The sequence below is a fragment of the Macrobrachium nipponense genome, chromosome 14 (genome assembly GCF_015104395.2).
Source record: "Macrobrachium nipponense isolate FS-2020 chromosome 14, ASM1510439v2, whole genome shotgun sequence".
NCBI lineage: Eukaryota > Metazoa > Arthropoda > Malacostraca > Decapoda > Palaemonidae > Macrobrachium > Macrobrachium nipponense.
This window is the reverse complement of record NC_087207.1, coordinates 55,221,481-55,243,980: the sequence shown is the minus strand read 5'-3', so window position 1 is coordinate 55,243,980 and position 22,500 is coordinate 55,221,481. Positions and strand designations below refer to the sequence as shown.

Below are 22,500 nucleotides of genomic sequence, written 5' to 3'. Positions count from 1 at the left end.
TTCAGTAGACAAGTTCATATATAGTGTGATAAGGTAAAATGTTAGGCATGATGAGATATAGTTATGTAAGGGTAGGCTAGGATGGGTGATGGATGATACTGGGTTGAAGATGGCCTAGTGGTATCATCCCCTAACCCAGAAGGTTTAGGATTGGTTAAGTGACGAAATAGTCTCGGTTAGGTTAAGCCACTGGTATGCCTATAACGGAAGGTTAGGCTTGGTTAAGTGAGCGAGAGTCTGGTAGGTAACGCCATTGTTAATGCTACGGAAGGTAGGCTTTGGTGTTAGTTGACGATAGTCTGGTAGGTAAGCGACTTGGTTGCCTAACGCAAGGTTAGGCTTGGTTAAGTGGACGATTATCTCGTAAGTAAGCCACTGTATGCCTTAACAAGGTTTAGGGCTTGGTTAAGTAACAATAGTCTGGTAGGTAAAGCCACTGGTTATGCCCTTACGGAAGGTTAATGCTTGGTTAAGGTGACCTATAGTTACTTGTTAGGTAAGGCCACTGGTTGCCTTCCAACGAAGGTTAGGCTTGGTTTAAGTGACCGGATAGTTCTGGCGTAGTAAAGACCACTGTATGCCTTAACAGAAGGTTAGGCTTGGTTAAGTGATGATAGTCTGAAAGGTAGGCCACTGGTATGCCTTAACAGAAGGTTAGGCTTGGTTAAGTGAGATATCCTGGAGGTAGCCACTGTATGCCTTAACGGAAGGTTAGGCTTGGTTATGATATAGTCTGGTAGGTAACCACTGGTATGCTAAAGAAGGTTAGCTTGGTTAAGTGATGATAGTCCTGAAGGTAGGCCAATGGTATGCCTTAACAGAAGTTAGGCTTGTTAAGTGAATATAGTCTGAAAGTAGGCACTGGTATTCCCTTAACAGACGTAGGCTTGGTTAAGTGATGATAGTCTGAAAGGTAGGCCACTTGTATGCCTTAACAGAAGGTTAGGCTTGTTAGTGTGATAGTCCTGAGGTAGGCCCACTGGTATGCCTTAACAGAAGGTTAGGCTTGGTTAAGTGATGATAGTCTGAAAGGTAGGCCACTGGTATGCCTTAACAGAAGGTTAGGCTTGGTTAAGTGATGATAGTCCCTGTAGGTAAGCCCTGTTATGCCTTAACGGAAGGTTAGGCTTGGTTAAGTGAATATAGTCTGGTAGGTAAGCCACTGGTATGCCTTAACAGAAGGTTAGGCTTGGTTAAGTGATGATAGTCTGAAAGGTAGGCCACTGGTATGCCTTAACAGAAGGTTAGGCTTGGTTAAGTGATGATAGTCTGAAAGGTAGGCCACTGGTATGCCTTAACAGAAGGTTAGCTTGTTAAGTGATGATAGTCTGAAAGTAGCCTGGTATGCCTTAACAGAAGGTTAGGCTTGGTTAAGTGATGATAGTCTGAAAGGTAGGCCACTGGTATGCCTTAACAGAAGGTTAGGCTTGGTTAAGTGATGATAGTCTGAAAGGTAGGCCACTGGTATGCCTTAACAGAAGGTTAGGCTTGGTTAAGTGACGATAGTCTGGTAGGTAAGCCACTGGTATGCCTTAACAGAAGGTTAGGCTTGGTTAAGTGATGATAGTCTGAAAGGTAGGCCACTGGTATGCCTTAATACAGAGGTTAGGCTTGTTAGTGACGATAGTCGGGTGGTAGCCACTGGTATGCCTTAACAGAAGTTTGGCTTGTTAAGTGACGTAGTCTGGTAGGTAAGCCACTGGTAATGCCTAACATGAAGGTTAGGCTTGTTAAGTGATGATAGTCTGGTAGGTGACCTACTGGTTATGCCTTAACAGAAGGTGGGCTGGTAAGTGGAAGCTTGGGGTTTTTTTCTTGGTTAAGTGAATATAGTCTTGTTAGGTAAGCTACTGGTATGCCTTAACAGAAGGTTGGCTTGGTAAGTGAATATATTCTGGTAGGTAAGCACTGGTATCCCTTAACAAAGTTTGGCTGTTAGTGACGATAGTCTGGTAGTAATCCACTGGTATGCCTTAACAGAAGTTAGCTTGGTTAGTGACGATAGTCTGGTAGGTACACTGGTATGCCTTTAACAGAAGTTTGGCTTGGTTTAAGTGAATATAGTCTTGTAGGTAGCCCTGTCTGCTTAACAAGAATGTTGGGCTTGGTAAGTGAATATAGTCTGGTAGGTGAGCCACTGTATGGCCTTAACTAAAGGTTTGGGCTTGGTTAAGTGACGACTAGTCGGTAGGTAAGCCACCCTGGTATGCCTTAACAGAAAGGTTAGGGCCTTGGTTAAAGTGACGATAGTCTGATTTTTTTTAAGGTAGCCACTGGTATGCCCTTAACAGAAAGGTTTGGCCTTGGTTAAGTGAATATAGTCTGGTCGGTAAGCACTGATGCCTTAACAGAAGGTTGGCTTGGTTAAGTGAATATAGTCTGGTAAGGTACGGCCCCTTGGTATTGGCCTTACAGAAGGTTAGGCCTTGGTTAATGAAATATAGATCTGGTAGGTAAGCCAAACTGGTATGCCTTAACCCAGAAGGTTGGGCTTGGTTAAGTGAATATATTCCTGGTAGTTAAGCCACTGGTAAGGCCTTAACAGAATGTTGGGCTTGGTTAATTGAATATTAAGTCTGGTAGGTAGATAAGAGCCACTGTTATGCCTTTAACAGAAGGTTGGGCTTTGGTTAAGTGGACCATAGTCTGGTAGGTAAGGCCCCTGGTATGCCTTAACCAGAAGGTTAAGGCCTTGGTTAGTGAATATATTCCTGGTAAGGTAGGCCACTGAGTATTGGCCTTAACGAAGTTGGGCTTGGTTAAGTGATATAAGTCTTGGTAAGGTTAGGGCCACTGGTATTGGCCTTAACAGAAGTGTTGGGCCTTTGGTTAAGTTGAAACGATAGGCTGGTAAGGTTAGGACACTGGTATTGGACCTTAACAGAAGGTTGGGCTTGGTTAGTTGATATAGTCTGGTTAGGTAAGCCCTGGTATGCCTAACAAAGGTTGGGCTTGGTTTAAGTTGGACCGATAGTCTGGTAGGTAGCCACTGGTATCCCTTAACAAAGGTTGGGCGGGTTAAGTGAACGATTAGGTCTGGTAGTTAAGCCACTGGTAATCCTTAACGAAGGTTGGCTTGGTTAATGAATATAAGTCTGGTAAGGTAAGCCCGGTAATGCCCTTAACAGAAGTTGGCTTGGTAAGTGAATATAATCTGGTCTGGTAAGCCACTGTATCCTTTAACAGAAGGTTGGGCTTGGTTAAGTGGAACGGATTAGGTCTGGTAGTTAGGACACCTGGTATGCCCTTAACAGAGGTTGGGCTTGGTTAAGTGAATATAGTCTGTTAGGTAAGCACTGGTATGGCCTAACAAAGGTTGGCCTTGGTTAAGTGACGATATAAATGGTAGTAGCCACTGGTATCCCTTAACAAAAGGTTAGGCTTGGTGTAAGTGTCGGATTAGTCTGTTAGTTAAGCCACTGGTTTAATGCCTTAACAGAAGTTAGGCTTGCTTGGTTAGTGAATTAGTTCTGGTAGTAAGCCAAACTGGTATGGCTTACCAGAAGGTTGGGCTTGGTTAAGTTGGAATATAGTCCTGGTAGGTTAAGCCACTGGTAATGGCCTTAACGAAGGTTGGTCTTGGTTAATGACTATAGTCCTGTAGTTAGACACATGGGGGGGTATGCCCTAAACAGAAGGTTGGGCTTGTTTATTGAATATAAGTCTGTAGGTAAGGGCCACTGGTATGCCTTAACAGAGGTTGGGCCTGTTAAGGGACGATAGTCTGGTAAGGTTAAGGGCCACTGGTATGGCCTTTAACAGAAGATGGGCTTGGTTAAGTGACGATAGTCTGGTATGTAAGCCTGGTATGCCTTAACAGAAGGTTAAAGGGCTTGGTTTAAGTGGACCGATAGTCCTGGGTAGGTGAGCCACTGTATGGCCTTAACAGAAGGTTGGGCTTGGTTAAGTGAAATATAGTCTGGTAAGGTTAAGGCCACTGGTATTGGCCTTAACAGAAGGTGGGCTGGTTAAGTAATATAGTCCGGTAGGTAAGCCACTGTAGCCTTAACGGAAAGGTTGGCTTGGTAAGTGGAAGGTTGGCCTTGGTTAAGTGAAATATAGTCTGGTAGGTTAAGCCACTGGTTAGCCTTAACAGAAGTTGGGCCTTGTACGTAACGGATTAAGTCACTGGTAATGGGGGGGGTAACACCTTGGTTAATGCCCTTAACAGAGGGTTGGGCTGTTAAGTGAATATAGTCTGGTAGGTGCCACTGGTAATGCCTGATCAGAAGGGTTGGCTTGTTATTGACCTATTAAGTCTGGTATGTAAGCAACTGGTATAGCCTTAACGGAAGGGTTTGGCTTGGTTTAAGTTGATGATTAGTCTTGTATGGTAAGGCCACTGGTATGGCCTTAACAGAGTTTGGCTTGGTTAAGTGACCGATTAAGTCTGGTAGGTAGCCAACTGGTCTGGCCTTACAGAATGTTGGGCTTGGTTAAGTGATTTGGATTAGTCCTGGTAGTACGCCACTGGTATGCTTAACAGAAGGTTAGGCTTGTTAAGTGACGATAGGTCCTGGTAGTATGCCACTGTATGGCTAACAGAAGGTTTGCCTTGTTAAGTTTGAACGATAGTCTGGTAGGTTTTTAAGGCCACTGTATTGGCCTTAACAGAAGGTTTGGCTTGGTTAAGTACGATAGTCCTGTAGGTAAAGCCACTGGTATGCCTTAAAGAAGGTATTCTGCTTGGTTAAGTGACGATAGTCTGGTAGGTAAGCCACTGGTATGCCTTCCTTAACGGAAGTTAGGCTGGGCTTGGTTAAGTGAACGATTAGTCCTGGTAGGTAAGAACACTAAGGCTATGGCTTAACAGAAGGTTGGGCCTTGGTTAGGTGGAATATACTCTGGTAAGGTAAGCCACTGGTATGCAATTACAGAAGGTGGGCTGGTAAGGTGGAACGATGGTCTGGTTACTTTAGGACAACTTGGTTATGCCTTACAGAAGGTTGCGGCTTTCTGTTAAGTGACGATAGTCTTGGTAAGAGGGTAAGCCACTGGTAGTGCCGTTAACAGAAGGTTGGGCTTGGTTTAAGACGATAGTTGGTTAGGTAAGCACTGGGTATGGCATTAACGAAGGTTGGGCTTGGTTATTAAGGTGACGGATTAAGGTTCAGGTAGTAAGCCACTGGATTAAGCTTAAAAGAAGGTTAGGCTTTGGTTAAGTGACGATAGTCTGGTAGGTGAAGGCCACTGGTATGCCGGGATTGGAACAGAAGGTGGGATGGTTAAGTAAACAAGATAGTCGGTAGGTAAGCCACTGGTATGCCTTAACAGAAGGTTGGGCTTGGTTAAGTGAATATAGTCTGGTAGGTAAGCCACTGGTATGCCTTAACAGAAGGTTGGGCTTGGTAAGGTGGAAGGTGGCTGGTTAAGTGAACTAGTCAGTTTGGTAGGTAAGCCACTGGTATGCCTTAACAGAAGGTTGGCGGCTTGGAAGCTTAAGTGAACGATAGATCTGGTAGCGGTAAGCCACTGGTAATGGCAATGAACAGTTAAGGTGGGCTTGGTGGTTAACGTGACGATAGTCTTGGGTTGGTAGCGTAAAGCCACTGGATATACCTTAACAGACGGTTGGGCGTGGTTAAGTGAATTACGAGGTCGTGGTAGGTAAGCCACTGGTATGCCATTAAACAGAAGGTTTGGCCTTGTTTTAAGTGATGATAGTCTGGTAGGTAAGACACGGTATGCCTTAACAGAAGGTTGGCTTTGTTTAAGTGACGATAGTCTGGTAATGGTAAGCCACTGGTATGGCCATTAACAGAAGGTTGGGCTTGGCTAAAGTGATTGATCGTCTGGTAGGTAACCGCCACTGGTATCGCCTTAACAGGAAGGTTACGCTTGGTTACGTGACGATAGTCTAGGTAGGTAAGCCACTGGTTATGCTTATTAACAGAAGGTTAGGATTGGTTAAGTGACGATAGTCTGAAGGTAGGAGTAAGCCACTGGTATGCCTTAACAGAAGGTTTAGGCTTGTGTTAAGCCTTGAAACGATAGTCTGGTAGGTAAGCCACTGGTATGCCTTAACAGAAGGTTGGGCTTGGTTAAGTGACGATAGTCTGGTAGGTAAGCCACTGGTATGCCTTAACAGAAGGTTAGGCTTGGTTAAGTGACGATAGTCTGGTAGGTAAGCCACTGGTATGCCTTAACAGAAGGTTTGGCTTGGTTAAGTGACGATAGTCTGGTAGGTAAGCCACTGGTATGCCTTAACAGAAGGTTAGGCTTGGTTAAGTGACGATAGTCTGGTAGGTAAGCCACTGGTATGCCTTAACAGAAGGTTAGGCTTGGTTAAGTGACGATAGTCTGGTAGGTAAGCCACTGGTATGCCTTAACAGAAGGTTAGGCTTGGTTAAGTGAATATAGTCTGGTAGGTAAGCCACTGGTATGCCTTAACAGAAGGTTGGGCTTGGTTAAGTGAATATAGTCTGGTAGGTAAGCCACTGGTATGCCTTAACAGAAGGTTTGGCTTGGTTAAGTGACGATAGTCTGGTAGGTAAGACACTGGTATGCCTTAACAGAAGGTTAGGTTAGTACCGTCAGTGGACCTCATGCGATGCACTGTAGGCATAACTTAGGTTCTTTGCAGCGTTCCTTCCTTAGGTCCCTAGCTGCAACCACTTCCGTTCCTTTTACTACTTCCATCTTACTTTCCACCCTCACCTAACAGTTGGTTCATAGTGCAACCGCGTTGAGGTTTTCCTCCTGTTACGTCTTTCAAACCTTTTACTGTCAATTTCCATTTCAGCGCTGAATGACCTATCAGGTCCCAGTGCTTGGCCTAAATTCTATATTCAATTCAGTTCAATTCAACGATGTACCCATGTCTGACATAGATTTTTGTACCTTGAAAATGCAGTCAGACCTACTCCTTCCCTCTCCTTCTCCTGCTCCCCCCCTCTCATGACTACCCCCCTCCCTTTCCTGGACTAACCCCCCGTCTCCGGACTTCTCCCCCTCCCCTCCCTTCCCCAACCCCCCTCCCTCAGTTTAGATTTAATAAGACGCATGGCATCATCATGTTATTGCGAAGGATGACGAATTATGTCTGCCCCGTCTTCTGCAATTTATTCCCGCAAAGCATTGAGTGATCTTTCAGCCATCAAGCCATATTAATCAAATGCTTGGATAATGTTGGACAATTGAAGCGGGGCGGGAACATAGATCGTACTCAAAGGTTATTGCAATGCACTCTTATTCGAATAGGACTTCCGGACGAGAGCGCATCGTGACGGAGGTTAATGAAATGCTGAGAATGAATTACTATTCATGGAATGAGTTTTTATTGGGACCTGTTCAATCAAATTTCAATCCATTCCTTCGACTGGCCAGCCATAATTTTGATGTGGTCAGTTCTTGCATGAGTGGAGAACCAGTGAATTGGAGAACCAATGAAGTAAAGTTAACTTAGTTTGGACAATTCTCGGATGGGTGATCACCAGAAAACGTGTCGCACACTTTCATCCGTATGAGGAAACTTTTGAATATGAGTGCGTGTGCATGTGCATATATTTTCAAATTGTATTTTAACACGCGTATGGGTAAATGCACATTTATTCTGATTACCCTCTTGTGCTTGTGAATATGTCTGGCTTCACGTAGACGTGTGTGTGTGTATGTGGTGTGTGTGTGTGTGTGTGTGTGTGTGTGTAAACTCACTAAACAGTGAAGTTTATTTTGCTGGGATCATAATATGCACTGACAATGTCCCCAAGGTCACGAGGGAAAGGTATTTGAGATTTCATTAAGGAATTAAATTCGTGTGCATATCGTGATATGATTAACTCTCTGGTATTTAATACTACTTAATTTTGTTGATATCATATATACTTGAATGCACACACACAGCTTCGCCCGGGAGAAGTTTCAGAAAGTTTGGTATGGAAAGAGGTTTCAGACTGATTTTCACCCAAGAAGTTAGAAAGAGTATCAGAAGTTAAGAGTAGTTATCTCTACATGCTTTGTGTAGATTTAGACCATATCATACTGTCTGCATAGCACTGAGAAGGTTCGTTACAAGTCTCTGTAGGTATAGCTTGGTATCTAGCAAGTTAGGGACGTTAACATGACGTAAAACACTTCTCGTCTTATATCCTGGTTAAGGAACGGCTTGAGTGTATGAAGCGTTTGCAATAGCAGAAAATGTAGTACGAGTTTTCATTCTCTTTTTGCAGAGATGTGTCGTCATCAGTGTAGCTAGATGAAAAGATGTCGAATCAGTGTAGCCAGAACACTCCCACCAGAGTTACGTTCGCCCCACCGACTTGGTGACAGCGCTATGATTACCATCTTTCTAAGAAGGTATATATATATATATATGTTGATTTGATGTTTTATAAAGAGATAGTTGCTAGAAAACTGCATGGTAATCTCTGGATGAGTTAAGCAGCATGCGTTCATATTAGTTCACGAGGCCTTTGCAATTGTTTAGGCTTAACTGGGTTAGGTTAGGTCTAGTACGTGGTAGCTTTCGGCTGAATTATTAATTCTGGAATATGTTTTTTATTTTTATTATTTATCTACGTTGTGTATATATGTATAAAATTATATATATAAATATATGTATATATATATATACGTATATATATATATATATATATATATATATATATATATATATATATATATATATATATATGAATAATTATCAATCGAACCGTGATCCATTTATATATAATTCAAGCTACAAATGTCCTTTAATATCTAAATTCACTTTACCTCCCAAATGATATATTTTCATATATGTACCGAAGGGGGAATTTTTTAGTTGAATAATAATTTCGTCCCCCATGGGATCGAACCACCGTCCAAGTGACGGGGACGAAATCAGGACAGTCAGTGACGCTATCCAATCAGCCAACAGACAAGAAATAATATCTAAATTCACTTTACCTCCCAAATGATATATTTTCAATAATTTTCTGTACCGTGAAGGGAATTTTTTTAGTTGATAATAATTTTCGTCCCCATGTTGGCTGATTGGATAGCGTCACTGACTGTCCTGATTTCGTCCCCGTCCACTTGGACGGTGGTTCGATCCCATGGGGGACGAAAATTATTATCAACTAAAAAATTCCCTTCGGTACATATATGAAAATATATCATTTGGGAGGTAAAGTGAATTTAGATATTAAAGGACATTGTGCTTGAATTATATACTAATTAATATATATATACATTATATATATATATATATATGTACATATATTACTATATTATATATACATTTAATTAAATTATCTAATATATACATACATTAAATTACATATACATTAGACATATACATATATATAATATAGAATATATATATATAATATATATTTAAGATATATTATATATTCATATATGCGCTCAACTATATTGTACATACAAACTAATGTCGATTAATAAAAATTATCAACATTTATTTTTCATAATCCTATTATAATATTTATATTTATCAGTTTATTTGTCCTGCGGCCCGATAAACTGAGACGAAGAAACCGCTAATTCAAGTGGATGGTATTAAGGTTGGACCTGCTCCCTGTTCATACTTTTATGTAAATTTTTCTATAGTAATTCAATGGACCGGACGGTCATTTGCTACTACCTCAGTGTCTTTGGCCCGAGAGTCAAATGAAATATTTCCTTAAGGGTTGTATCTTGAGGTTGGTTTTTTTTTTATTCCGTTTGGGTGGGAAGTCTGAGGAGAAAACAGAACAGATCTATTCTGTATGCCGTTAGTTTGGATTCTGCCCAAGCTTCTTCAGTCTCCTCAATCCCCGTAGATTCTGCCTATTAAATTCTCTCTCTCTCTCTCTCTCTCTCTCTCTCTCTCTCTCTCTCTCTCTCTCTCTCTCTCTCTCTCTCTCTATTTTATTATTTTTTAATATATATATATATATATATATATATATATATATATATATATATATATAAGCGAATACCACAGGAAAATAATAGTCAGAAATCCAAGCGCTTTCGTCTCTTACTCAGACATCTTCAAGGAGTTAATGAAGTTACAATGGAGATAAAGGTCTCAGGTACAAAACATCAAGAATACCAGATGGTTAATTGTCAAAAGGGTAAAAATTAAAAGAGATAATCCAGGATTTTCGGATATCACACGGTCACAAACCTAACCGAAACTATAAAGTATCTTTACAGTCCAAAACATGTAAAAACTGAATATATTAATTTTGTTGCTTATATTTATCTACAACTTTTTTCATAATGGAAGCATCAAGTTTAAATAAACCAAGACTTAAATTTAGAACATTTCTATTAGTTGACTTGATGAAACAAGATTCAATGATATTCCTTTTAACTGTGTCATTACATGGGATTTGGGCTCTTGCTTGACTCCAGTTAATAGGATGGTCTAAATCTCTCATATGAACGAATAATGCATTCGATATTTGCCAAGTTCTCACAGAATATTGATGTTGCTTGAGACGTTGTGAAAGAGATTTACCGGTCTGTCCGTAATAGACTTTATCACACTTTTTGCAAGGAATTTCATATATGCAGCCTGGAAGATCTTTAGGGGAGAATTTTTTATTGTTAAACTCTTAACATTAATATTACTGAAAATAACATTTATGTTAAATAGCTTTAAAATTCTAGGAATATCTAAAAACCTTTCATCATAGGGTAATTTTAGAATGTTATGCTTACTAAATTCAAGTTTGTCATTAGTTGAATAAAATGTTTTTCTAGCTCTTTTCCATGCCACATCTAATTCCTCCTCCAAATATTCAAGTAAGTCATCTACAGGCACTTTTGTAAATAAAGAGACAACATCACAACTAACCATATTAAAATCAAAATTCAAATTTAAACTATTCAATTTGTTTATAAAATCAACATTGTTTTTAACATTCGTGTTAGAAATTTTTCCTACCAAAGGAGTAAGAATTTTTACAAGCCATTTATTTACAAAAGTGCCTGTAGATGACTTACTTGAATATTTGGAGGAGGAATTAGAACGTCATGACATTCCCTTAAGTGTAGCAAACCTCATTAATCTCATAGGGTTATGTATCAAAGATAGTAAATTTTGTTTTAATGGGGAATTTTTTGTACAAAAGTTTGGCATGGCTATGGGTAATCCCTTATCTCCTGTCCTTAGCAATATTTACATGGAATTTTTTGAGACAAAACTCTTACCAAGAATTTTGCCCCAAAAAGTTATTTGGTTTAGATATGTGGATGATATCTTCTGTATTGGCCAGTTCACGAAAATCTCCAGGAATTCCTTAATAATCTCAATAATTTAGTCCCCTTCTATAAAATTTACTGTAGAGGAAGAAAGAAATTGTAATTTGAATTTTCTTGATGTAACTGTCCATAAAAATGATAGAAATTTCACCTTTTCAGTCTTTCGAAAATCAACTAACATTGCCTCTTTTGTTCATTACTACTCCAATCACCATCAAAATGTTAAATTCTCTGTTTTGTCTGGGATGTTCTTAAGGGCTTTACGTGTCTGTAGCTCGCAGTTTATTGACGCTGTAATTAAAACTATTTATGATATTGCAATGAAACTTAAATGCCCAAGGACTTTTATATATGTGGCATGGAAAAGAGCTAGAAAAACATTTTATTCAACTAATGACAAACATAACATTCTAAAATTACCCTATGATGAAAGGTTTTTAGATATTCCTAGAATTTTAAAGCTATTTAACATAAATGTTACTTTCAGTAATATTAATGTCAAGAGTTTAATAATAAAAAATTCTCCTAAAGATCTTCCAGGCTGCATATATGAAATTCCTTGCAAAAAGTGTGATAAAGTCTATTACGGACAGACCGGTAAATCTCTTTCACAACGTCTCAAGCAACATCAATATTCTGTGAGAACTTGGCAAATATCGAATGCATTACTTCGTACATATGAGAAATTTAGACCATTCTATTAACTGGAGTCAAGCAAGAGCCCAAATCCCATGTAATGACACAGTTAAAAGGAATATCATTGAATCTTGTTTCATCAAGTCAACTAATAGAAATGTTCTAAATTTAAGTCTTGGTTTATTTAAACTTGATGCTTTCATTATGAAAAAAGTTGTAGATAAATATAAGCAACAAAATTAATATATTCAGTTTTCACATGTTTTGGACTGTAAAGATACTTTATAGTTTCGGTTAGGTTTGTGACCGTGTGATATCCGAAAATCCTGGATTATCTCTTTTAATTTTTACCCTTTTGACAATTAACCATCTGGTATTCTTGATCTTGTTTGTACCTAAGACCTTTATCTCCAATTGTACTTCATTAAACTCCCTTGACGATGTTTGAGTAAAGACGAAAGCGCTTGGATTTCTGACTATTATTTTCCTGTGGTATTCGCTTATTTATGAAGTCACGTGCAATCTACAGTGATTTTTTAAGCATATATATATATATATATATATATATATATATATATATATATAGTACGCATACATGTATACATATGTATACCTATATTTACATATGATATATATTATATGTACACATATAAAAAGTTTGATGTTATAACAGAGTTCCACTATGATTAATATATATAATATATATATATATATATATATATATATATATATATATATATATATATATATATATATATATATATATATATTAATCATCAGTGGAACTCTGTTATAACATCAAACTTTTTATATGTGTACATATAATAATATATACATATGTAAATATAGGTATACATATGTATACATGTATGCGTACTAGATATATATATATATATATATATATATATATATATATATATATATATGAGTCATATCACATTACCTGTGATTCAATAATACATGTATCGAGCTGCAAATGTCTTTTAATATCTAATTCGCTCTACCTCAGAGTTTATATATTTTCATATATGTTATGCGAAGGGGAATTTTTTTAGTCGATAAGGGATTTTGTTGGCTCACGGGCACAAACCATTGACACCTACAAATCCAGGACGCACAATGAAGCCTTAGACCACACCGCCACCGCAAGAGGCTATAAGTTTATGCCGCTTCTCACATCCAAATACCTGTCGCTCTAGGTATTCGTTGTTTGCAGACTGCATCAAACCCACCTCCCGATCTTTGGTAACGTATAGTGCTTTTGTCCGCACATAGCCATTATATGAGTCATATCACGTATATATATATATATATATATATATATATATAATATATATGAAATTCTATATATAGATATATATATATATATATATATACATATAATATATATATATATATATACATATATATATATAATATATATATATTTTACGTTTATTGACCTCCTCGTCTACCCAGAATTTAGTTAAATATTTTGATTTGTAAAAAGGCAGCCATATTCCTCCAAATATCAGCTGATTTTTAGTCGGGAAACCAAAACACGCCAGCCAGAGATAGGGAGTTCCTGTTAGAAGGGAGAAAATAGACTTGTCAGCTTTAGAGACGTATCCCAAAGGGAAGGATGTAGGCATACTGGTACTTCTTAGGCCTATATCTTAAGCTCTTTTTCCTGTGAACCCTCTGCTGGCTGTATGTTCTGTTTCCAGGATTGCCCTGCTATTGGGGGGGGGGGGGGGGTTAAGCTGACCCCCAACACCCAGGAAAGACACCTGCAATCTTTCTCAGTCGGCTGCAGTCGTGACCTCGGACGGATGTCCAACCACCAGCCTCCCACACTTAGGCCTAACGGCGTTACTGGCGCGCCCGAGCCCCAGACCTGAGACAAAGCCAGGCCGCATTTCTACAAAGATCCACTGATCATGGCATCCAGGTACGTCTTGTGAAGCAGCATATTGCCAGTTCCTTACCTCCTAGTGTCTATTTACCCCCCATTTTCAAACTTCAACCTCAAACGAATATCCCTTTGTGCTTCTCACTGCCTTATGGCCGCATGCTTCCCTTGTGTGATCGTCCCAGACAAATGAAGTCTTCAGTGCATACGTCAGTGAAACATTAGAGTTCCTTTGCCCCAGTGTTAGAGAACTGAATAATCGTAACTTGTGCAAGAAGTCCTTTTTTCTTTTTATCTTGTCTAATCTGGGATCTTTTTCCAGATTCCCTGAGTCACGTGTCCGAGTCTCCTCGCTCGCAAGTGTTGCATTACCGCAAGATTTCGAAACCAGCTTTTACGTGAATATCATTTTGAGCTAGCTATCATCCACTTGAGAGATATTATTAGTCCATGTGGGGACCAGTTGCATTTACTTAACCCTGGCTGTTAAGCAACCTCTTGTAAATAAATAGATGTAAAGTAATTTGCTGAGTTTCTGGCAACCTTTTCCTCACTTTAAATCCTTTTTACGGTAAGTTCAAGTAATTTACTCTTTTTCCCTCAACTATTCCTGTTTACGTATTGGAACCTCATTCAAGGCCGGGCCCATATGTAACAATGTCGACCTTGCCGAAGATTCGAACCTAGCTTGCTTAAAAAGCTTGTAAATCGCGTTATCCCTTGTAAAACGTAAAATGTAAATGATTTTACAAAGCGCAAATCAAAGCACACTTGCAGCGGAAGACACACACTGACTCATGGTAAGGTATACCCATTCATATAATATGATTATTTTATAACAAATGTTAGCTTAAGGTACGTTTAAGTATTTTTATTACAAGTGTTTAAATAAGTGTTAATTAAGTGAGAAATATTATTATATTGTAACGGCCAGAGCGCTGAGTGAATTCTCTGTTATTTTGCATTGTCCTCGTCTGACGAGACACGAGCACATGTTAGATAGATGCCAAAAAGTACTAGATCAAACTAGGAAGTGCTTTGCCAGGGTTTATTGTTTGTGTTAGAAAGCATAGCTAGTTAGGAGTGTTCTACTAATAGTTACGGCAAAAGAAGTATACAATTCTTTTGTCTGTGATATGTTAGGGGAATTCATTTTAACTTAGTTTTCATTCCAAGTGTTGGTAACCGCTTAGCCTGCTAGCTCTCTCAGCTTAGCGCATGCGCTTTCCCAGCCAACCTTCGTTTCGCACAACGCAGCCATGTTTTTTTATCCTTTTAAGAATTATCTCGATTATTTAAGCAAAGTAACTAAAGTCTTGATGTTTTAACGTAAATAATATCAATCTTCATACTAGTATCTATCATTCTGCCAGAGAAATTAACGTAATTCATCTTGAATAAAAAATTAGAATTTCGTGTTGTAAATCGCCTCCGCGTTTACAGAAAATCAGCTGTTTGAACGACACGCTGTCCAACCCTCTCTGCTCGCCTCACCACGCATCTCACCTAGCATCGCTCACTCGCTCGCTGAGAGAAGGTTTCATTTCCTTTCGTACTTAACGTAACCTTTTCCATTTACAAATGTTTGCTAACATTTCAGCTTAAAATCCTTACCGTCATTTTCACTTGTCACAGGGACCTAGTAACCTTGTGTAAAGTTAACGTAAATCTTCATAGTACAGTAAAATTACAAGAATTGTTAACGTAAAACGCATTTGTAAATTTCATATGAAAACGCAATCATTTCATATAAGTGCAGCCGCTACCAGTAAACGTAAATATGGTTCATCGCTAGCGTGCGGTATTGTTTCATAAACCTTTTCCAAAGCAATTCTTTCATTAAACGTTAACGTAAGTAGATAATTTAACGCAAGTGCGTCATATTAAAACTAAAAGTATTAGTTCAATTACAAACAAGGGAGTTCATCATATATCATTTTCACCCTCTCAGAGAGAGAGAGAGAGACGGAGAGAGAGAGAGAGAGAGAGAGAGAGAACCAGAACCTATTATTCACGAAGCCAAGAGTACTACGTCCAGTATTACCCATACATTAACATTTAAAATTATTTAGTATCTTGTGTTTTTCATTTACACTGAGCGTGATACATACGGGCCTGTGTCCCTTGCAGTTTTGCAAGCATTTATCTCATTTATCGAGTACTTCAGCAAAGGACTGAGCATTTCCAAATTACCAGTACCTGTCGTTGCCCGAGTGGTCTTTTCATTTCTGTATCACAAAAGACTTGCGTATACCGCAAGCACAAACCGCACAGTGTGCCACCGCAACCTTCATTACTTCCAGACAAGGAAGCCTACCAGTCTAGGACTGGCCACCACCAGTGCACGTCAGGTCTTACCATTTTACAGTGCCACTAATTCGTGACACTGTCCATCGACTGGCTGCTGCAGTACTCCCACCTTTACTTTCTCTCCTCCACCATTACACTCTGCCCCGAACAGAGTACCATTTCTCTTCAGTATACTTGAGTATACTGCATTTAGTGTCGTCCGACGGGACACACCAGTACGCTACCAGTGCCCAAGGAACGCCTCCATAAGTGCCATTGCACCTGTACAGACGTACAGGTAGCTATTTACCTGCGTGTCCATCCTTACGGAACGCCCATTCATTAGTGTATCCGCTATCCCGGATCACTCAACCAAGGAACGCCTCCTGAAGTGCCGTGCACCTTTACAGATGTACAGTTAGCCCTATACCTGCGTGTCCGTCCTACGGAATGCCCATTCCATTAGTGTATCCGCTATCCCGGATCACACAACCAAGGAACGCCTCCATAAGTGCCGTGCACCTGTATTGGACCTACAGGTCGCCCATTCCAGCGTCTCCCAAGTGAGGAACGCCCTTAAGGGTGACGTACACCGCACACTCCATTTGATTTTCAGCCTCATCAGAAGGTGCCATTCCAGAAGTGCCACCAACTTACGGGACACTTCCCAAGTGCCACAGAGCACCCAGTCTTTTCAGACTTTTTCTCTACCACGTCGCAGAACCCCTTTCCAAGTGAGTGCCCCGTTACACAGTAGGCACTCCCATTCCATCCAGAACTGTTCCTGGCCACCATTATTTCTAACTTTGTCCGAGCCTCTACTGCAGCCTAAGGGAAATGTCTTCCCCTGCTTCCCGCGACTTCTTTGCCATAGAGCTAGAGAAGCTCCGAACCCTTATAAACTGGGGCAAGGAGGCCGGTTACACTGGACCAGCAGGACCAGTGGATAAAAAGCACAGCAGGATGCATGCGCCTGCAAGAAAGGGAAGAAAAAGAAAACCAGAGAAAAGCCAAAGAAGCAGAGTAGAAGGAAAGAGCAGAAGAGAGAAAGCATGAGCTAGCTCTCAAGGAGCAGTAACTCGAAATCAAGCGGGAGAAGGCCCGTAAGGAGAGTATCTTAGCTCAAGCCACTCTGCCAGCTTCCAGCCCTACACCCGCTGTGTCTCACAGTCCTGCCGTCTCTGGTCAACCTCTTACCATTTTACCGCCTACCTCCTCCACTTTGGAAGAGGTAAGACCACCAGTTAACCCCGGACTTGTTTCCGAGGGTGATTCAACGGAGGATTCCTTAACCTCCCTACCTCAAATCACTGCCAGAGAGGACTCTTCACCTGTGCCAGAGCACACTGCCAGCCTTGGTGACTCCACAGATTCGCAACCTGTGGGGCCATGTCGGCCTTACCGTCCAGTGCCACAGAAGAGGTACCGGAACAAGTTCTGCCGTGACTGTGGCCGCAAGGGTCACATGTCTGCCAACTATGGAGGGTGCACAAATTTTAATATTCCTGCCATCGCAATGGCCGTTACCAATCCTTCTTTGCTAGGACCCCCGGCTAAGGCCCCTATAACCGTCGCACCCCTCCAAAGCCATTATCCGCCAAGCCATGTCAGAGCCTACGATGACTCTGGTGCTCAAATCTCCCTAATACGGTAAGACCGAATCCCCCGAGGGGCTAACGTCGATAGACGTCAATTAATCACCATCGAAGGTATCAATCATATTAAACTGATCCTTCCGACCTTCCAATTGAGGGTCACCAGACCTCACTTCTCCAAAGTTTGTATCCTTGCAGTTGCAAGCTACATTCCAGGAGGTTATGACCTCCTCCTAGGGCAAGACATGAAGTTTCCCTCTCATTTCAAAAAGCCTAGGGGTCCTAACCCCATGTCAAATCACTCCAAAGCAAGGAGTCATCGAAATTCTACTTCCTCCAGGAAGTACGTCCACCAACAGTCTCCCCCGTTACCAAGGAGGGAGATTGATCATTCACAGTTCCGTTGCAAGACCTGCAATGTACTAGGGCACTCCACGAATTGGCTTAGGTGCCCTAGCCGACTACCAGCAGCGGACACTGACCAGATTCCACAAGGCTCAGCCTTCCAAAAGAGACAGGAGCCTCTGTCTCCCATGACCAAGGGCCCGCTGAGAGGTATTGCACCTCCGGTACCAGTCATAGGTCCAGTCGACCTCAACACTCTGTCAGTGCCACTTGGCAGCACTGAGCAGTGCCAAGCTCCGTCCAGCCTGAACGTAGAGCCACCACAGAACTTGACCTCTGCGCCTGGCCCTGAGCTAGCGCCGGCGCCTAACCTAATCAAGGATCCTCCTACAGGAGATCCTCCAACAGGCATGGAGCTTACCGCAGCCCATGGCCAATCCCATGTCCATGAGTCTTCTTCACCCTCACCACTGTCGCCCGAGGATGAACCTCCGGCAGACCTCACATTCTCACCTCATCTGGACGACCAGGAACTGCCCGACCAGGAGTCAGCCTGGAGTCTTACCCTTACGACGGCTGTCGCAGCAGCCGGAGTGAGGGCCTCCCCTGCAGTAGGTTCCAACTCTACGACGGTTGCTGCAGATACCAAAGTAGGGTGTTCTCCTGCAATCCCTCAGGCTACCACTGCCTCTGCTCCTGACGGCGTTTCTGCCTTACCCAGAGTCGTTGCCTCCGTCTACTCCTAGGACTGGTATAGCCAGGCCCTGGAGGAATAAGAAGAAGGGACGTAACAAATAACCCACTAACAAAAGAGCCACATGCTCTCCTTGACACCTGTGCCCGAGGTACAGAGCCACATTCATTTGCAGAGTGATCCTGGCACCTACCCAGAGAAGGTAGCCAGCCTGATCTCTGCCAGTAAAACTAACCCTCTAACCCCTAGAATTGGTAATACTAACCCTCATTTCAATATAATTACCTCATTACATTTCCATCCTGGTCCACTAACCACTCATCATCCTCACGCATCATTACCTCACATCATGTATTTTAACAATTCCGTCAACACATCACTGCTGTGCGTACCACACTCTGGAATGATTGCGTCTCCAATTAACTGTATTGAGTAAGTTAGGCTAATGATTTAGTACCAGGGCATTAGGGTAGTAGCAAAAAGAATTTTCAAGTAACCTTACCTAGGGGTGGAGTAGAATGTCATCACAGACAACCCGTAGTTCTTACTTAGGCTAGACTATATTAACCCAATAAGTTAGTGCACTTAGCATCTCCACCTATAAGTTAGGTAGGCCACTGTAGTTAGCTGTATCGCTGCTCTAAAAACTTCGGTTAGAGTAGGAGAACTAGGTAGTCGAGACGATCAACTTATTTAAGCCAAGGCCTTCACGCCCGAAAGGGAGTGAATGCCTTCTTAACAGGGAGAGCTGCTACGTTTATTGACCTCCTCGTCTACCCAGAATTTAGTTAAATATTTTGATTTGTAAAAAGGCAGCCATATTCTCCAAATATCAGCTGATTTTTTTAGGCGGGAAACAAAAAACACGCCAGCCAGAGATAGGGAGTTTTTCCTGTTAGAAGGGAGAGGAAAATAGAATTGTCAGCTTTAGAGACGTATCCCAAAGGGAAGGATGTAGGCATACTGGTACTTCTTAGGCCTATATCTTAAGCTCTTTTTCCTGTGAACCCTCTGCTGGCTGTATGTTCTGCTTCCAGGATTGCCCTGCTATTGGGGGGGGGGGGGGTTAAGCTGACCCCCCAACACCCAGGAAAGACACCTGCGATCTTTTCTCCAGTCGGCTGCAGTCGTGACCTCGGACGGATGTCCAACCACCAGCCTCCCACACTTAGGCCTAACGGCGTTACTGGCGCGCCCACCCGAGCCCCAGGACCTGAGACAAAGCCAGGCCGCATTTCTACAAAGATCCACTGATCATGGCATCCAGGTACGTCTTGTGAAGCAGCATATTGCCAGTCCTTACCTCCTAGTGTCTATTTCCCACCCCCATTTTCAAACTTCAACCTCAAACGAATATCCCTTTGTGCTTCTCACTGCCTTATGGCCGCATGCTTCCCTTGTGTGATCGTCCCAGACAAATGAAGTCTTCAGTGCATACCTCAGTGAAACATTAGAGTTCCTTTGCCCCAGTGTTAGAGAACTGAATAATCGTAACTTGTGCAAGAAGTCCTTTTTTCTTTTTATCTTGTCTAATCTGGGATCTTTTTCCAGATTCCCTGAGTCACAGTGTCGAGTCTCCTCGCTCGAAGGTTGCATTACCGCAAGATTCGAAACCAGCTTTTACGTGAATATCATTTTGAGCAGCTATCATCCACTTGAGAGATATTATTAGTCCATGTGGGGACCAGTTGCATTTACTTAACCCTGGCTGTTAAGCAACTTCTTGTAAATAAATAGATGTAAAGTAATTTGCTGAGTTTCTGGCGACCTTTTCCTCTAGAGTAAATGTTCACTTTAAATCCTTTTTACGGTAAGTTCAAGTAATTTACTCTTTTTCCCTCAACTATTCCTGTTTACGTATTGGAACCTCATTCAAGGCCGGGCCCATACGTAACAATATATACACACACACACACACACACACACACACACACACACACACCTTGTAGGAGATACGGACGAGAAATGGTAAAAGGATTGGCGTAAATGAATAGGTTGGAGAATAATTTTTGAAGATGGTACGATCATGTAAAAAAAAAAAAAAAAAAAAAAATGGGTGATTGGTTGCAGGACACTTATCTTTATCAATGTTGTCTACGACCTTCATCAGCTGTCAAAACGTCTTAGTAAAAGTCTATATAGTATGCGTTATATTGCCAGTCACACTATCATACGTTATCCAAGATGAGGCCTAAATACTGAGTATGAATTTCTGCGCGAAATTAGTTAAAAAAAGGTTGAATAATGTGACGTCGTAAGCGCCAAAGCGCGTTCATGATGTCACAGAGGCAGTGGCACATAGCCGACAGCGTAATGAAGGTTCCATCGAATGGGTACTGAACGCTCCGTACCTGACGTAAGCATCCCTTATAGATGCCAGATACTGTCAGTGAATTGAACCCCTGTCTAAAAATATCTTCCCCTTTAAAAATAAAACAACCATATTGTTTTACATTTTCAGACTTGGGGATTATTTCTAACTTTGGATGACTTATCGACAGGCGTTGGGTATGGTTTTGACGCCAGGAGATTTACGTAATGGGCAATAGACTTGTTTGTTTTTGGTTTTGACTCTTAAAAAGTATACCTACATTTACTTCAGGGTCATATGTGATTTGTAATGGCAGTAATATATACGTATGTTTTATATATTATACATATATACATAAGTAATATATACAGATATATATATAGTATATATGTATGTTTATGTATTTTATATATATATATATATATATAAAGATAATATGCCACGAAGGAAAAATAAACGAAGGAGGCATATATCTTTACTTTATGAATTTATCACCTTGCTAACTTTCGTGTTCTGTTATACATATATACATATATATATGCATATATATATATATATATATATATATATATATATATATATATATATATGCATATGATATATATATGCATATATATATATATATATATATATATATATATATGCATATATATATACGTGCATATATTATATATATATATATGCGTGTGTGTGTGCTGTGTGTGTGTGTGTGTGTGAGTGTGTGTATGTATTTGAGTTTAGCCTCAATTTAGTAGTTATGTTTATTTTAGGATAACTTAGGTTGGAGTTCTTGGGGGAACATAATGAACAAAGCATATTAATTTTCAGTTTTCTTATAATGATGCTACTACTGCTCTTATAGTCGTACCAGACAAATTCGTTATAAGCGGTGAAATAATGACGAACCGCCATTCAAAGTGCCTCAGACTATGTATAAACCTTCGTCAAGTATCTCCCATTAAATTGAAGTATATTGATAAGGCCATTCGAAATCAATCACTGGAGGACTGAGTAGAACAAACTAACGATTTTATCTCTTGAAATGAACTGCTCCTAGTTTCTCTAAGTAAATTTAAATCTTTTATTATAATAGCCTTTATGAATGAGCACATTTCAATTTTTGACTATCGACGAAATCGATGCCACGAATGTAACCACCACGTATACTAGTAAGTTTTCTCATTTTTGGTGATAGAAGTTCTCTCTCGACGTGGTTCGGAAGTCTCGTAAAGCCGTTGGTCCCGTTGCTGAAGAACTACTGGTTCCATGCAACGTAAAAACACCAAACAAACAAACAAACAAACAAACAAAGAGTAACCACCACGTATAGTAAGTTTTCCCATTTCTGGTGATAGAACTTCACTCTCGACGTGGTTCGGAAGTCTCGTAAAGCAGTTGGACCCGTTTCTGAATAACCGCTGGTTCCATGCACCGTGAAATCACCATACAAACAAACAAAATAATAGTAAGTTTTCCCTTCACAAAATCGACGTATTCGACCTGGATTGCTGAACAGCTGAGCCGATACGCAGTCAATGTTCCTCAC

The 22,500-nt window shown here is 40.7% G+C and overlaps 1 long non-coding RNA gene across 1 annotated transcript in view; it reads left to right on the top strand.

The window, feature by feature from the left end:
• Positions 1 to 22,500, top strand: part of LOC135226116 (uncharacterized) — a 334,862-nt gene that overhangs the window by 286,510 nt on the left and 25,852 nt on the right. The window contains exon 5 of the long non-coding RNA XR_010317171.1: positions 8,169 to 8,295. This is a non-coding gene — a long non-coding RNA (uncharacterized LOC135226116). The remainder of the gene's footprint in view (positions 1 to 8,168; positions 8,296 to 22,500) is intronic.